General features: G+C 35.0%; 1 long non-coding RNA gene and 1 pseudogene across 3 annotated transcripts in view; one reads left to right on the top strand and one right to left on the bottom strand.

Annotated features, from left to right (window-relative positions):
• The window catches only part of LOC145243654 (uncharacterized), a 455,606-nt gene that overhangs the window by 307,741 nt on the left and 129,977 nt on the right, over positions 1-17,888 (top strand). The window contains exon 2 of one of the 3 annotated variants that reach the window (XR_013862926.1): positions 11,891-16,877. The exons of the other annotated variants lie outside the window; for them this stretch is intronic. This is a non-coding gene — a long non-coding RNA (uncharacterized LOC145243654). Of the gene's footprint in view, positions 1-11,890; positions 16,878-17,888 lie in introns of those variants that run through there. 3 annotated transcript variants of the gene reach the window in all.
• Positions 4,465-4,606, bottom strand: LOC145244173 (U2 spliceosomal RNA; annotated as a pseudogene).

Genomic DNA, 17,888 nt, shown 5'->3' with positions numbered 1-17,888 from the left:
AAGTATTCAAACGTCTTTTCTCCCTATTACTAAGTAATATTCAGTTGTTTAAACCTTCTTCGTGTCATAATTTTTAGTACAAGAGCATAACACTGGAGCTTTCCCATATTTGCCTAAAAATGTATTCCATAGTCGGTGATGCATGTTAAAATTCAATCTTTGTTATATTACAAACTAGCGGGGGTACCCGGCGTTGCCCGAGTGTTTGTTTCCGGGGGGGGGGGTTAAAAAAATGTTATGGTAGGTAAGTAGGAAGGATCAAACTCGGAGTCATGAGTAAAAGTAGGAAAATAAAGTGTGAAAAAAAAACAAAAAAAATCTGCAACGTTAACAGTTCGGCCACCAAGAAAAGTCCATTCCAGTTGTTTAGGAAAAAAAAAAATAAATAAATAAAAATAAACGACTACGGTAGGTCGGTGCGAACGTGAAAATATAATGTGAATTGTCCAGCACGCTAACCACTACGCCACAGAGCACTGCAGCTTAGTTTAGTGATTTTAAATAACTTCACATGAAAGAACTACGAAGCCAAACCGGTGTTCTCTTAACTGTTCCTTGTGAACGATCCCCAAACGGTGTTAAGTGGTGGCAGGGGGAGGAGGAATTTATTAGAGAGAAAATATTTTACCACTTCCATTGATCTTAACCGATTTTGGCCGTGACTTCTCAGCAGAAAAAGTATAGAAATCTAAGATTATCGAGGAATTTGAGAAATAATAAGCCTATAACACACCTCAGATATTGTTCTGCCGTTTGTGCATATTATATTTGCATGAAATATCTTGATTTTTAATCCTATTAAGGTCAAAATCCGACGGGAAAAAATGAGTTCATTTTATTTATATAGATAGAAGAAGAAGATAGAAGAGAAGAGAAGAGATAAACATATTTGTAAAAACAATAAAAAGGCCTAAATTTTGAACAAAAACAAATTTTTAATAAAGATCCATTTTCGTATTTTAAAATAAACATTTTTCAGATGTTTATAAAATACAAATGCTAAATTTCTAATAAAATTTAAAAAAAAAAAGATTTTTGAACAAATGCATATTTTCTTTAAATAAATATGTTAAAAACAAACATTTGCGTATAAAAATGTATTGAATCTATATTATAGTTCTTTGTCTGTCCATTCCATGTTTTCTCAGAAACTACTGAGCTACTCTGGCTGAAACTGTGTATGGACTTTTGCAATGATAAGGTGCAGCGAACTAAATAGTATGGTATTCGTTCAATGCACTCTAAGGAATTAATAATGAATTAGTATTTAGTGCAAAAAATGAGTACAAATTTATTCAACCATCAGTTTGACATATTCTAAGTCAACAGTTTATAACTTTTTTCTGTTATAAATAGATTTAAATGTTTAATTTATTTTCTAGTTATCGGGAAAATATTTTCAGTATTATGTCTGTAATTAAATATATTTCAGTAAAAACAAAAAAAAAACACTTTTCAAATTTTCTCGTATGTTGACATATGTTCAAAGTACGAAGTAAACAGGGGCTGAATTTTGATGTACACACACCGCCAATGTACACAGTCACCGGTGTACTACACCGGTGACTGCGATACACATTCCTAGGCGGAAGTTAAAAAAAAAAAATCGAACATTATGCTTCTATTCCCACCTTCAAACTCATCATTAACCAAAATCTGATCATACTTTCATATGTATACGATAAAAAAAATGAAGAAATTAATAGATTTAGCACTGTAGCAAAAAAGAAAAACAAATTAAAATAGGTTCTTGTCCAGAATTCAATCTAATTATACAATAAAAATACCAAAAAATGTTTATGATGAATATCGTAGCAATTACGAAGCTGAATTTAAAAATTCGATAGCTCAAATTGAGTTGTTTCTCTTTGTTATATATATATATGCGACGAAGGCCATCAACTCCCCATATTTCCTCCTATAACACAGAACAAGCTAGGTAACATACAAATATCCGTGCATGAGGTCGCCAAGCTAATAAAAAACCTAGATTCCAGTAAAGCAACTGGCCCCGATGGCATCCCAATTATAGTGTTAAAAAAGCTTCAACCAGAACTTGCTCCCATACTTACGAAACTATTTAAGCGCTGCCTTCAGGAGAAGTGCTTTCCGACCCCCTGGAAGACCTCATCAGTTTGCCCTGTATTTAAGAATTCAGGTGATAAGTCATCTCCCTCTCAGTACAGACCAATAAGTCTCCTGTGTGTTATGAGTAAGTTGCTGGAATCCATATTAAATAGAGAAATAGTCAACCACCTCAGCAGGAATAACCTTCTTAGTGACACACAATATGGTTTCCGCTCTGCAAGATCTACCGCAGATGTGCTGACGGTTATATCCCACAGGATTAGTGAATCTCTTGACAAAGGCTTCCTTTCTAGGGCAATTGCTCTTGACATATCAAAGGCCTTCGACAAGGTATGGCATAAGGGCCTACTTCACAAGATTTCCAGCTACGGTATAACTGGAAATGTTTTCTCAATCATTAAATCATTTCTCTCCGATAGGTTCATAAGGGTAGTGGTAGATGGACAAAAATCGGAGGCCTGCAATATAAATGCTGGAGTCCCTCAGGGGTCAATCCTGGGCCCAACTCTCTTCCTGATCTACATCAATGACCTCCCTAAACACATACTTAAATCATTCGTTGACATCTATGCTGATGACACGACCATCTACGGCAACACATCAAAGGCTGTAAATGACAAAGTTCTCTCGGATTCTCTCTCCTCTGATCTCGAGCGCATGGTTCAGTGGGGGAAGATGTGGCTGGTTATCTTTAATGCATCCAAAACCAATCTCCTATCCTTACATCATCAACGCTCTGATCCCCAGCTGGCATCAATTGTGATGGATGGCTCTAGTTTGGGTGAGGCCCCGTGTTTTGACAAGCTTCTGGGTTTGACCTTTACTCCTGATCTGAAATGGAACACGTACATCAAGTCTGTTGCCAAGGTCGCTGGAAAGATGGTGGGATCCTTCTACCGCTCCAGAAGATATCTCACTACTGATGCAATTCTCTATCTATATAAAAGCCAAGTACGTTCAAGGATGGAATACTGTTGCCATATCTGGGCAGAAGCGGCCAAAAACAGCCTATCATGCCTTGACAGAGTACAAAATAGACTTCGTGGCTTAGTGGGGGATGCCCTTTTCTCTACCCTGCAACCTCTCTCCCACAGAAGAGACGTTGCGAGCCTATCCTTGTTTTATCATTATTTTCATGGCAAGTACTCGTCTGAACTCCAATCTCTGGTCCCCCCTCGCCAATCTTTCACGAAAAACACCCGTCTAGCTGAATCCACAGTGAAAAATTTCCCCCACTCTATATCTGTGCCTAAATCAAAACGCGGATTCCATGAACAAAGCTTCTTTCTTAGAACTGCACGCCTGTGGAACTCTGTTCCGTCTGCCTGCTTCCCTCCGGACTACAACTTGGATGTTTTTAAGTCCAATGTTAACAAATTCCTAATGAATCGCCCCCTTAATTAAACACTTCATCAAATCTCCACACTAACGTAATGTACTTGCAATAACCCTTATCCCTGAGTGGCTTCCGGGCCTTGATAAGTGGTGATCACTGTGTAAAAAAAAAAATATATATATAGCGGATCAGAACACACCGCTCTCGCTTCCTCTTAAAATCTAATTTTCTCAATTAAAAAAAGCAAACTACTTGATCAATTTATATGATTTTTAGAATATGACATTTGCGTTTCATGACAGGTACGTACATCATAAAGATTTTTCAGGGTTTTCTTTTTTTTTTTTTTTTTTTTTTTTTTAATTAGGTTGCAATTCTGAACTTGCACCCAAACTCTTCTATGCAATAAATTCCTACTGACACACTAGGGGAGGTAATTCACTTGAATTCATTGATTTCAATATGATAAAAAATAAAAATCAATAATTTAAGAAAACAAAAACAAAACATTTAATTTTCTTTCAATTTTACAATAATAATTCCAATAGTAAACAGTCGGTTAGCTCCCTTGGAATGTTTAAGTTAATGCTAGTTATTTCCCCTGATATCTTATTTTGTCTAATGAATTCTTAGTTTTAGTATTTTTTATTTAGTGTTTTGTTCACATATCTGGGTATGTGATATCTGATGCTAAAAATGTAAGGGAGATAACTATTTAATTATTTCGCAAAACCTAACAAAAAGAAATTTTAGTGTTCCTTTAAACTTAAGAATGGTAACAAATAAAATATAAATTTGGTTTATTCGGAAGTTTAACTGATTTTTCTAAGTCTAACCAGTTTACTAAGAGATTCGTTCATTTTTTTTTTCGTACGATAATTTGGGATGCTAAAACATTCCATTAATTGTAAGAGAAGAGAGATGCGGATGCGACTTTTTTTTTTTTTTTTCAACAATTTTTTTCAACTACATTTAATGTACCTATTTACTATGCCTCCCCACGGGACAGTTAGACACCAGGGTCGTTTTTTAACGTGGAGAAAAGGTACAAAAATAAAAATTGTCTCAGTCGTGAAGGATTTCTCCTCCACGGAAAGAGAACAAGAAATGGAAGTGCGGCACTGCGGCATCTGAAGAACAGATACTACACTTTGATCTTGACCAAAAAGGCCAAGAAGGTGTTAATGAAGTTTTCTAACATTAATGAAAAAAAATAAAATGCGACGATATTGTAATTTTTTCTTAAAACATTCGAGTAATTGTAAGAAAAAAATGATTTTTTTTTTCAACTACTTTATTGAGTTTAACAAAGTTTTTTTTGACAATACGCTTCAAGATTAAAAAAAAAAATAAGGAAATGCGAAAATAATTGCAGAGGAATTGTAAGAAGAAAAATTAGGGGTTGTTTTACTGTACACATAGATTCGAAAAAGTTGTCACAAAACAAATATAGAAGAAATAAATGTTATCAAAGGCAAGGTAAGTTATTTTTCTACCTAACTGGATATGTTTTTAGTGTTCATATTTAATGTAACATGTTTATTCAGCTCGAAAAACATACTGCGTTTACCGATGTATTAGAAAATTTAAAATGGCGGCCGACTCTCTCTTTGAGGCGATAAGTTTGGGAAAAGGAGTTTTTTTTTTTTTTTTTTTTTTTGTAATTTAAAGTCTATATTTTTGTTATTAAACTTTGCTAAATTAAATAAATTAGTTGAGAAAAAGTTGTTTGAAAAGAAAAAAAAATAGTTGCATCTTTTTCGTACATTTTTTTCGAATATTTTAGCGTCCCAAATTATCCTATGAAGAAATATAACGGATGTTTAAGTAAAATAAATTTACCTCCAGTTAAACTTTCGAATTGCGTTTGCCTAATTCATCACTGATCTGAGGGAGATCGTAACTACATTTTTAGAGATCTATTCATTTTTTTTTTTTTTCGTATGAGAAGTTGGGACGCTAAAACCAAACCAAAGCATGTAACATTACAAAAAAATGGCCGATATGTGGGCGAATTATCAAAATTATCCTTCGAAGTTTTATAACATTTTATCAAACGGGTTTTAATTTTACTTTTTAATCTTGATTATGGTGAAACTTAATAGCCAATGAAAAAGTTGCTTACTTGATTTTTTTTTCTTCGTTTGAATTAAAATAATTTAATTTTTTTTTTTTTTTACTAAAATTGAAATTGCAGTGCTTATTTAGATTAGCACGCATAGCGTTAATTAAAAGTACAGAGTAAACAACATACATAAAAGTCTGTATGATTTATGTACTTGTGAGAGAACGAAGATGTCTTATTCAGAAAATTATGTAAATCAATTAAGTAGTTTTGTTTTAGATTAAGAAAATCAAAATTTACCATTTTTAGAGTTTACTACTAAACTGTATTCAACATAAGACTGATTTTTTACCTCTTAACTTCGATTTGAGTTGCCTCCCCTTATTTATGTCATCGGATTTCATCATGCTCGATGAAAACACTATAACGCTTAGCCGTAGAGTTTGTTTTGCTTGAATAAAAAAAAATTAAAGTACTTGATCAAATTACGTGATTTTTGGAATATTTCATCTTCGTTCCGTGACTGTTACGTACATGATACAGACTTTTTTTCTTTGCCGCCATAAGTGCCAATCTGAATAACCATTGAAATTGTGTGTGTGTGTGTGTGTGTGTGTGTGTGTGTGTGTGTGTGTGTGTGTGAATATTTCCCTTGTCTCGTCATAATATAAGTTGTGGCGGCGATGTGTCGTCTGCTCGTCTCGCTTCAATTTGAAATTGCATTTTCGTCACTAAACGCACGGGTTGAATCGTGGCCGTGGTTGAATGGATATGTTTCGATTTAGATTAGTCAAATCTCTCCTATAAGACGTTATGTCTGTTCATTTGTCTGTCTTTTTCGTACTAACACATCATCTCTAATCAAGGCCTAACATGTCATACTCTAAAAATTACGTAAATTAATCAAATAGTTATATATATATATATATATATATATATATATATATATATATATATATATATACACACACACACACACACACAAATCATTTTCTTTACGATTTTTTATCGATTGACAGAATGCTGATATTGATCTATTTCTGTCTCGGCTATTTTGACTAATAACGTGCGAAAAAAAAAAAAATTAATGGCCAAAATCCCCTGGTAAATCAAAATTGCGAAATAACGCCGGGCATATGAAACGAAACACGCGTTCGGACTATCGAAAGAGAATCGTTCATTTAACTGGAATTTGAATAAAAATAATAAAATAAAAATTGTTTAAAATTATTTTTGCGTTGAAAAGGATTTATTGAATGTTTTTCTTTTTCGTTTTCTGTTTTCCGACTATTAATTACGTACAACGAAGGGGAAAAACAAAAAAGCAAATATATAACAAATAAATTAGTATTTTTTACGACCTGCACCAGCGTAGTATAAACACCCCCAACCTCCACATGCTAAGAACGGTTTTTGGAATAAACACCCTTAACCTCAAAAACCATTCTTAACATGGGGAGGTTGGAGGTGTTTATTCTGAAAATTGTTCGTAACATGGTTTCATATTTCGCAATTGTTATTTACTAGGTGATTTCGGCCATTTTTTTTTTTCGAACGCTATTAGTCAAAATAGCCTCTGTCTCCGTAGATCGAATTGAGTTGCTGTATTTTGTTTATTAAATATGGTAAATCGAGACACTATGCTCGTTTCTCCGTAAATTTAATTTTCTTACTATAAAAAAATACTCAATCAACTTATGATGTTTACAATATGACATTTTCATTCCATGACAAGTAGGTAGATCATTATGATTTTTCTGTATTTTATTTATTTGTTTTCAATTAGGTTGAATTTTTGGAAAAGAATCAAAGCTAGTTGAAACTGAATAGAATTTGATTATTTGAGAGGGCGGTTCGAGAAGAATTTGTTAACATTGAACTTGAAAACGGTCCTTAAATTAGCATAGTATTTTCGTTTATGAAGTTGAGTGCTAGTTTTAAGTTTTAACGAAATATGCCTCGACTCGGATAATTTTATTTTCATTTTTTTTCACGATTATATATCGTGAAAAAAAAAATGAAAATATATATAATTTTCGAAAACACAAATGTAAAAAACGTGCTCTTAATTTTTATTAATTGTATTTTGTAAAAAAAAAAAAAAAAAAGTCAATGTGTTACAGCTTATGCAAAATGAAAATATATTTAAACTTATTTTTATATATAATCGTTTAAAGAAAACTAATAAAATATTTATAGAAGAACAGTAACTCGTACATTTTGAATATTGGAGTTATTCCCCCTTAAAACACAGTAGGTTCATTTTTGTTGTTGTTTTGTTTTGTTTGTTTTTTCTTCTTTAAAGTAAACGTTTTTTTATCTATTAATTCTGTTTTTCTTTTATCCTTTCCAACTTCCGAATAACGGTCTTCACGTCTGGCAGGAACTGGCTGAGTCGCCATCTCTGTTGGAAGTCCGAGTACTTTCCAGTCCTTTTGGATTTACCGTCAGGGATAGTTTTGACTGGTTTTGAACAATTATTAAAAAAATAAAGTGTATGTTTATTTCATTGATTAATTATTTTAACTAGCGGGACCTGTGGAAATTCCACAGGGAACTCATTCATATGTAATATATTGATGTTGGCATTCTGTAGATATTCAACGTAAATTGAGACGTTCTGATTTGATTGCGTCGTAGCTCTTCTGTTAAAACTGCAAATGTATTTATCTAAGCTAGCAGGGACACCCGGCATAGCCCAGTCGTAAAGTACGCTTAAATATGATATTTTAATTCTTACAGATTTCAGATATTAATATAGAGTAAATGTTCTATCGAATTTTATGTATTATAAAGTTTTTATTTCAATATGGATATTTTTTTTTTTAAATATATCCGTATGATTTTGGTGCATCAGTAGGTGTGTCGGAAATTTCGTGAAAAATAGTGAATAATTCCACCCCATCTTTCCAAGCTTATAACTCCTCGAAAAATGTAATTCATGCCTTAATTTTTTTTTCAATTAAAGGAGCAAGGACCAAGGTTTCATTAAAAAAAAAGAAAAAACAAACAACGTGGTTAAAAAAAAAAAAAAAAGGTTTTAAACTTCGAACTTTACAGGTAAATTTCTAAAAAAAAACGCTACTTTTTTTTATATTTGAATATATTATTTATTGCCCTTTTTTCTTCAATTGGTGATATATAACACTTTGGTGAGTAAATTAATTTACTTTTTAATAGACACTTGAAAATGGGGGGGGCGTGATTTTAAAAAAAAACGTTTGTCTAAAATATTATATTCGGTTTATTGGAAAGAGTATAAAATTTCACATTAATCCTGAAAATATCGTAAAACTAGAATCAATAGAAAAATTTTGATAGCTTTTTTAAGTTTAAAAATTGAAAAATATTGAGTTCGTAAAATTCATTACTGCTTTTTAAAAAATAAAAAAAAAATTTCTATTACTTTTAAAACAACTTTAATAGTTTATTTTGGAAGTATAATCCATAAAGAAAATAAACAACCTACTTTTAAAAGAGAAATTACGAGTTTTTTATATTTTATTCACAGTTTCGTGTTAGGGGTGTCAAAAATTCCTACAAAAATTCTGATACACCTAGTTCATCAGCTTGAACTGAAACCAAGACTTATGAAAAAAAATATGTGTGTATTATATGTTGAGCGCCATCAGCTATAATCGAAACCAAAACTTATGAAGAGTTCTTGGTAAAATTATTTATAACAAGAAATGGAAGTCCATAACAATTAAACGACAGTCACTCGGATGTAAGCATAACACACAAAATAAATGAATAACACGCTATCCTATCAATGTATAGATAAATTTATAAACATTTCGGGTTGTTACTAATATTGGTAAAGTTTATTTTATTAATAATATTTTCATTAGTAATGTTTCTAGTATTTCAAGTTTTCCTTTATTGTTGGTTTGTTCAAGTATAGATGTGTTGCCAGCTAATGTCGCCATCAATTGGGGCAGGGGATAGGAATGTTGATTAGTCAAGTGGTTAAATATAGCACGATGCATGTTTAATCTCCTTGATAAAGTGGTGGTAGTCAAATCTATGTACCTGTTTCCACCTTTACTGTCGGAGATACAGTCTCCCAAATGGCATTTGAATTCGTAAACTAGGTTAATCCTATCAAGCAATTCAGTCGAAGGGGTGGGGTATATATATATATATATATATATATATATATATATATATATATATATTTCTAAATTCAAAATGGCGTAATGTAAACATATAACGTATTTACAGCTTCTCTTCCAATTTTCTGATTTTTAATCATGTCAAAACGCACTTTATTTACCTTTGATGGATTGATTGTTGCTATTTCTTCTGAGTTGAGGGCAAAATAGATTCTCTGATTTATATAATAATTAGGTGATTGTTTTTGTGCTACGAAACAGATACTGTCAAGAATTGTAAATGTTAACTGAATTAAAGGAATACATTGTAAGATGGTCAACGTCATGAACCTTGGAATGTAGAATATAATTTTTTATCTATTAAACTGTAACTAGTAAATAAAAAGATAAACAATCCTCTGATTGTAAAACTACTCTACAAACTAATGCAATTAAATAGTAAAAAAGAAATTATTTTCTGCTGGATATCAAACCATGCTGATATCCAAGGAAATGAATTAGCTGATTCAGCAGCAAATACTGTTTTAAACATCCCAACTCCAATTTAAAAATCCTTTACTCACATCTTTAAAAACAAATCAATACATACACAATGGAAAAATGGCAAATTTAGTGGTAAACATTTCCCACCAATAAATTTTACGAAATAATGCCAAAAAATCAAAAGCAGAAACAAAACACCAAACTAAAGAGAAAAAGAAGTCACACTAGCAAGAAAAAAAAATGGAACATACCCATTTAACCGACTCATATCTTTTGAGAAAACAAAATCAACTCATTTGTATACCACGTCAAACTTGTAGAGGACTAGGATATATATAAATCCTAATCCCGTTACAAAAGAAAATAATGAAACGAATGGAATGAAGGAAACAAAACTCAATTGCTGGATAAGATAAACGTGTCGTTTATTTACTGTTGAAAGAATGAATGTTTTAGATATAACACGTGTTCATGTCCGCGTGGGTGTGACCATCGTTTGTTGAGGGACTGGTAGTATAGAAAGAAAAGGAAATGTGTGTTCATCTCACTATTGTTTGTTCGCGCATGGGAAGAGAAGTGAGTCATGTAGTGGAAATGGGAATGATAGTCCAGCGTGTAGACAAAGACAAAGGATAGAGGGTTAACATCAGTAAAAGCTGTGCGCCATGTTAGCAGTCAGCTACGCAGAGGTGTTCTCAGGGACAAGTTGTATATATAGAGAGAGAAAGAGTGAGAATGTCAATCCAGTTCATGGAGAGAGAAAGCGTATAAAGTGTATGTACTGTTTGTTAGCTTTTTGTCCCACATAGTAGCAAGTGGCTTGAGGTGAGGCACGCGCGTGCGTGCGTCTGCCAAAAAGGCATGCTGTCGGTCCATAGACCGCCCAGCTCGGAAGCTGGTCCGAAAAGGGCTGGAAACAGCTTGTCTCTTGCGTTTATAGTTGTTTCCGGTGGTCTTTTGCGCATGTGTGGATTTCCTTTGAAAGGGGAAGTGACGTTGCCCATGTGTGCGTGTATGTGAGTACATGTGTGTACGTTAGCGTCTGTGTGTATGCACGTGAATGTGAGTATATACGCGAACGTGAATATATGTACGTGTGTGGACGTGCGCGTATGTTTGTGTGCGCGTATGTATATGACAAGTAATATAGCTTGAGATGTGAACGCGTGTTTTTGTGTGAGACTAGAAAAGGCTTGCGCAAACTCCATTCAAAATTAAACACATTCTAATTGAGTGCACTTTAAAAAAACACATACTACTAGTATGCCAGCTATTTCAGGGAGTAAAGGCCGTCTAAACTCATAGATAATTGGCATAAAATATCCCAAACGGTTGACATACCATAAAAATCAACGTAACAAACAAACAAACATATAACCCCTTCTCTGTTCCCTCCTTCTCCCCTTACTCCTGCCACCAAATGTAAAAAAATGCTAATGATTACGTGTCTCCGTTGACCGTACGTGTTCAAGTAGTGGGTGCTCATTTTAAGTTAAATTTATGTAAAAAAGTGATTCCTCTCGAAAATGTCAATTTAAATTTTTTTTTTTTTAATTCTTTCCTTTATATTATTTTTAAAAGCCGTTGAAACGTATTAGCCAAAACAAAAGTTATTTCTTTTTAGAGGGTAAACTACGCTGGGTTAGGTCGTAAAAAATGCCCTTTTTTTGGTGGGTTTTTTTTTTTTTTCAAGTAATCGTGATGTACCTTCATGCAAAGGAATTTTAAAAATTGATTTAAATGTTGAATGATCCTTTTACTAAAAATATGTTCAATTCTATTTTTCTTTTCTTTTTTTTCCAGGTAAGTGTTATTTTTGAAACCGTTTATTTGAATTCAAATCTTGGCAGAAGGTAAGAGTTTTGTAATGATTTTTTTCTTTTGTTATCATCACCGATCGTGACAATCGTTTTACTACAAATTGTGGTTGGACTCTGACTAAACCCCATTTCCAAAGAAGCAAATCTACCCATAACTAAAATACATGAAACTGTTCTCTACAAAACTCTTCCCTGAAAATAATAGTCCTCAAGATAGACTTAGGCTTAATCAAATATGCAAAAAAAAAAAAAAAAAAAAAAAAAAACCCACCCAATAACTTTTCAAGATGGTCTACACACTATCAAAGAGAAATACCCAAACTACACACCCATCTATACAGATGGGTTCAAACAAAATGATGCATCAATCAATGCTGCAGATTTTCAACCTTTTTTAAGAACGATAAAAACCGAAACGCACCCCAACCGATATTAGTCTGCAATTCAAACGAATTGGAAAGTTCGACTCGATTTGATCGTCTCAATTAATCACTATTTGGTTCGGGAAATTTAATTTTGACGCTAATTCAAACAAATGGTGTGGACATGTATATGTATAATACGGCACAATCACATTGACACACCTGTTTTCGCCAGATCTACGAAGTTAAGCAACATTGCGCCTGGCCAGTACCAGATGAGTGACCATCTGGTACTGGCCAGGCGCTGTATGTTCCGTGCCAAGTTATAGAAATTTCTAGGTTAATATCTGGAGGCACATTAATTCACTGGGAGAGATGCACCCCAGTTGTAGTTAAAACATGCATCTAGGAGAAGGTAACTCGGATGTAAAAACCTGCATTGTACTGTGTGCTTTGTCTTATAGCAGTCTTCTGCACCGAGAAGGATTAGCAGTAATACCAAAAAGTGTGGTTGGTTCTACACAAAGCCTTCACCACTATAAACAAATCAACTGTGTGGATTTCCGAGCAACTTAGTTGTAATGGTGGAACCTCATACGTCGAAATCGATGGGAGATCCATCATAATATATATAATCAGGAAGATCTGATGTTGCCCGGGATTGAATGATGGTCAACGAATGTCTCCCCCTCCCATATTTTATTGTCATCGAAATCTGTGAAATCGCCTATTTTTCAATCAGATTGATTGATTGCCTGCTCTAGTTGGGGTCCCATAGAGGTGTACTGACAGGAAGCTTCACATATCCCCCCCCCGCAGTGACTTACTCCACAATACATTGTAGTTTACATTGCACTGTAGAGAACCTACTGTTGATTTTATATAGCTATTTTTATATAGTGACTTGAATGAAAATTTAAAATGAAGCCAAGTATTATGGTGTAATTATGCTCTAAACAGAAGTATTCATTTTAAATGCGCCCCTGTCATATCCAATAACCTAATGTTGATTTTATATGTCGAGCTTTTCAGCTTGTGTGGTAATAAAACTTCTCAAATGCACTTGTGATGTTAGGCTGTGTAAGGTGTTAACTTTAATCAAAATTGTCTGTTCTTTCTTTCATCGGATTATTTTGATTATCGATACTAATCGGAGACATTCAAAACCTATCTAAGAACACTACCAGGCACATAAAGTACCTTCATGTAAAATTTCATAAAATGCGGCCCAGTCATTTTGGAGTCCATAGGGAACGAACTCACAGATACACAAAGTTCCTTTTAAAATGTTAACAAATTTGGCACTTGTGTATTTTGGTTCTTTGGACAGTTTTTCTGTTTTTATTTTTTAAAAATCCCTTACAGACCAGAGGAAGACAATGCAAGAAAACCCTATCTGAAAATTTTCGCGTAACTTTAAGTTAAAATCAAAACAAAAAGTAATACAATTAAACAAAATAAAACATTAACAGTATATTTTGCTAGTCTGTATAGCTTATGGAAATTAGGATCTCGAGTGACGCCGGGTAGTCTTGCTAGTAATTTTATAAAATTGTTATATATATATATATATATATATATATATATATATATATATATATATATTGTTCACTGTTTAAATATATCGATTAAATGCAATTCAATATGGGCATAGTTTGTTTTTTGGGGTTTTTTGGATTTTTGTTTTTGGGTTTTTTAAAATGGAAAATTGAGGCATCCGATCACGTTTCAAGGCAATTTCATGGAATTTATTATTATGGACCAAACTTAAGAACCACTAATTCATCTGAAGGTCATAAATAAATTCATGTTTATGATAGGGATTATGTTTCAACATTAAATAGATTAGTAGTAGTAGTAGTAGTAGTAGTAGTAGTAGTAGTAGTATATTTAGTAGTAGAGTTAATGTTTTTTTTTATCTGAGAATTTTTATTCAATATATTTTAGCTAGCAGGAAGACCTGATATTGCCCGAGATTGCATGAGGATCACTATGTACTTTTTTTTTCACCATGCTACTTTGCTTTTGGAGATGCATCTCCGAATAAACTCGCCTGGCGGGTAGGAGACAAAGCTGTACACCATGTAATGTTTTTACTCCCATGTTGTTGGAAGAAGCCGACATTGTCAAACTTGCACATATGTTTGTTTGAACTGCGTTAAAATCGGATTTACATATGTGCCAAAAATTCTTGACACATATGTAAATCTTTAATTTCGTTTACCTTCTATTTACTCTACTTTAAATATGGCATAATCACGTTGGCAAACCGGCTCCCACTGGATAAGTTAAGTAACGTTAAACCTGGTCAGTATTAAATGGGTGACCATTTGGGACTTCAAAGTGCTGTATGTGCTCTCCGCTTATCTCAGCATTGTTTCCAGTCGTCCTGGACTTCTCCTTGCCACTTGACTCAAATAGTGCCGATTCAGGAAAGGTGTGGTTGGGGATTGCGCAACCCTTGCCTTAGAATTACATGCACAACTGCCTCTACAGGGGGTATCCTTTGTCTTTCGAGGCTGAATGGAGGCATCGATTAGTATACTTTTGTTCTGAAAGATATAATTCCTTTTCTATTGAGCTTGCTATTTTTTTTTTTTTTTTTTTACATAGGAGTTACCACTTATCAAGGCCCAGAGGCCACTCCAGGATAAGAGTTAAAGAGTGTATACACTAGTCAATGGGACAATATCATAGTAATTAGTTGTTTTTCAATTAGCCAATAAAAAATGTTCACTTAAAAAAAAAAAAACTTCATTGATAATGAACGTTTTTTTCTTTATTTAATAAAGAAAATTCCCAAACTTCACCCCTCCAATATGAAAAATACTTCATGGAAATTACTTTAATGTCTCTTTTTCAAAAAGAAAGAACGTGTTGCATTTATTCAGTCCTCAGTTAGCGATGGAGAAATACTGAAACTAAAACATTTTCTAATTGGAAAATAAATTAGTTTCTTTACTTATTGTCCCTCAAAAAAGTGTTGCATCTGTTCAGCCCTGGGTTAGTGACGGAGTTTGACCGACTGTAATTCCCTTGTTTTCTCCAACATAAAAGATAGCTGAAAAGTTGTCCAATACATGGCTGTTCTCGAGGTCTGGTTTCAAACGTAAATTGTTTTAGTAAAATATTTTTTCAATTCCATTTCACTCTGTGTATATCAATGCTTTTTGTTTATAAGCTTAATGTTTGTTAACTATAACAACAGAGCATATATAAACAAGCGTTATTATTATGTCAATAACAACTCTTTTCCTGCATATACTCCTCAGAAAAATTAGAAATTCTTTACTTAAATATTGAGTCTTCTATGAACTCTTTCTTCTTGCAGCATTATATTGTCATGCATTTTTGTTTTTCATCTAAACAAAGAATTACTCTTTTTTTTCTGAAGAAAAGAGACGATATTGACATCATAACCGATTGTTTCTGTATAACGAAACGGATCTGTAAAAAAATGTACCGAAATTTGGAGGAGCTGTTTTGCATGAAAAATAAATATTTGGATCTTGGAATGTAACTAGTGTGTGTGTGTGTGTGTGTGTGTGTGTGTGTGTGTGAAGTAATGTTTTTTAGATGGATGAGGGTTGGCCACGATGATCCTCCAATTTCTTTTGTTTTCAGCAAACCTCTTGGCCTCTCCAGGTCGGCTTGCAATCTTTGTTATTGCCATTCCACTTAGTTTTGGGTGGTCTGCTCGTGATGTTGATTTTATTGTTCCCTTCAAGATTCTGCTCGCAAGAAGCCCTTCTTCATTGGCGCATAAAACGTGATCTTCATGACTTTCTTGTTGTCGTAAAGATCGCTCACGAGATTTCTCAACATGAAAACATCAGCATTTGATTTTCTTTGCTTACAATAAATTTTAAAGATCCTTCAGCTTTTAAATGCTTAGAGTTTGTCTTACTCTATCTTCCTCACTTTCTCTCTCTCTCTCTCCGCCCTTTCTCCTTGTCTTCTCTCTCTCACTCGCTCTTTTCTCTATTTCTCTATTTCTCTCTCTCTCTCTCCTTGACCTTCTCTCTGCTTGTCCTTCTCTCTGCTTGTCCTTCTCTCTGCTTGTCCTTCTCTCTGCTTGTCCTTCTCTCTGCTTGTCCTTCTCTCTGCTTGTCCTTCTCTCTGCTTGTCCTTCTCTCTCCTTGTCTTTCTCTCTCCTTGTCTTTCTCTCTCTTTGTCCTTCTCTCTCCTTGTCCTTCTCTCTCCTTGTCTTTCTCTCTCCTTGTCCTTCTCTCTCCGTGTCCTTCTCTCTCCGTGTCCTTCTCTCTCCGTGTCCTTCTCTCTCTCCTTGTCCTTCTCTCTCTCCTTGTCCTTCTCTCTCCTTGTCCTTCCCTCTCCTTGTCCTTCTCTCTCCTTGTCCTTCTCTCTCCTTGTCCTTCCCTCTCCTTGTCCTTATCTCTTTCCTTGTCCTTATCTCTTTCCTTGTCCTTATCTCTTTCCTTGTCCTTATCTCTCTCCTTGTCCTTATCTCTCTCCTTGTCCTTATCTCTCTCCTTGTCCTTATCTCTCTCCTTGTCCTTATCTCTCTCCTTGTCCTTCTCTCTCTCCTTGTCCTTCTCTCTCTCCTTGTCCTTCTCTCTCTCCTTGTCCTTCTCTCTCTCCTTGCCCTTCTCTCTCTCTCCTTGCCCTTCTCTCTCTCTCCTTGCCCTTCTCTCTCTCTCCTTGCCCTTCTCTCTCTCTCCTTGCCCTTCTCTCTCTCTCCTTGCCCTTCTCTCTCTCTCCTTGCCCTTCTCTCTCTCTCCTTGCCCTTCTCTCTCTCTCCTTGCCCTTCTCTCTCTCTCCTTGCCCTTCTCTCTCTCTCCTTGCCCTTCTCTCTCTCTCCTTTCCCTTCTCTCTCTCTCCTTGCCCTTCTCTCTCTCTCCTTGCCCTTCTCTCTCTCTCCTTGCCCTTCTCTCTCTCTCCTTGCCCTTCTCTCTCTCTCCTTGCCCTTCTCTCTCTCTCCTTGCCCTTCTCTCTCTCTCCTTGCCCTTCTCTCTCTCTCCTTGCCCTTCTCTCTCTCCTTGCCCTTCTCTCTCTCTCCTTGCCCTTCTCTCTCTCTCCTTGCCCTTCTCTCTCTCTCCTTGCCCTTCTCTCTCTCTCCTTGCCCTTCTCTCTCTCTCCTTGCCCTTCTCTCTCTCTCCTTGCCCTTCTCTCTCTCTCCTTGCCCTTCTCTCTCTCTCCTTGCCCTTCTCTCTCTCTCCTTGCCCTTCTCTCTCTCTCCTTGCCCTTCTCTCTCTGCCCTTGCCCTTCTCTCTCTGCCCTTGCCCTTCTCTCTCTCTCTCCTTGCCCTTCTCTCTCTCTCTCCTTGCCCTTCTCTCTCTCTCTCCTTGCCCTTCTCTCTCTCTCTCCTTGTCCTTCTCTCTCTCTCTCCTTGTCCTTCTCTCTCTCTCTCCTTGTCCTTCTCTCTCTCTCTCCTTGTCCTTCTCTCTCTCTCTCCTTGTCCTTCTCTCTCTCTCTCTCCTTGTCCTTCTCTCTCTCTCTCTCTCCTTGTCCTTCTCTCTCTCTCTCTCCTTGTCCTTCTCTCTCTCTCTCTCCTTGTCCTTCTCTCTCTCTCTCTCCTTGTCCTTCTCTCTCTCTCTCTCCTTGTCCTTCTCTCTCTCTCTCTCCTTGTCCTTCTCTCTCTCTCTCTCCTTGTCCTTCTCT

Source organism: Euprymna scolopes, chromosome 22 (assembly GCF_053919585.1).
Source record: "Euprymna scolopes isolate OS-2025 chromosome 22, ASM5391958v1, whole genome shotgun sequence".
In the NCBI taxonomy this organism is placed as follows: Eukaryota; Metazoa; Mollusca; class Cephalopoda; order Sepiida; family Sepiolidae; genus Euprymna; species Euprymna scolopes.
Note: the sequence above shows the minus strand (reverse complement) of the source record. Positions and strands in the feature narration are given on the sequence as shown.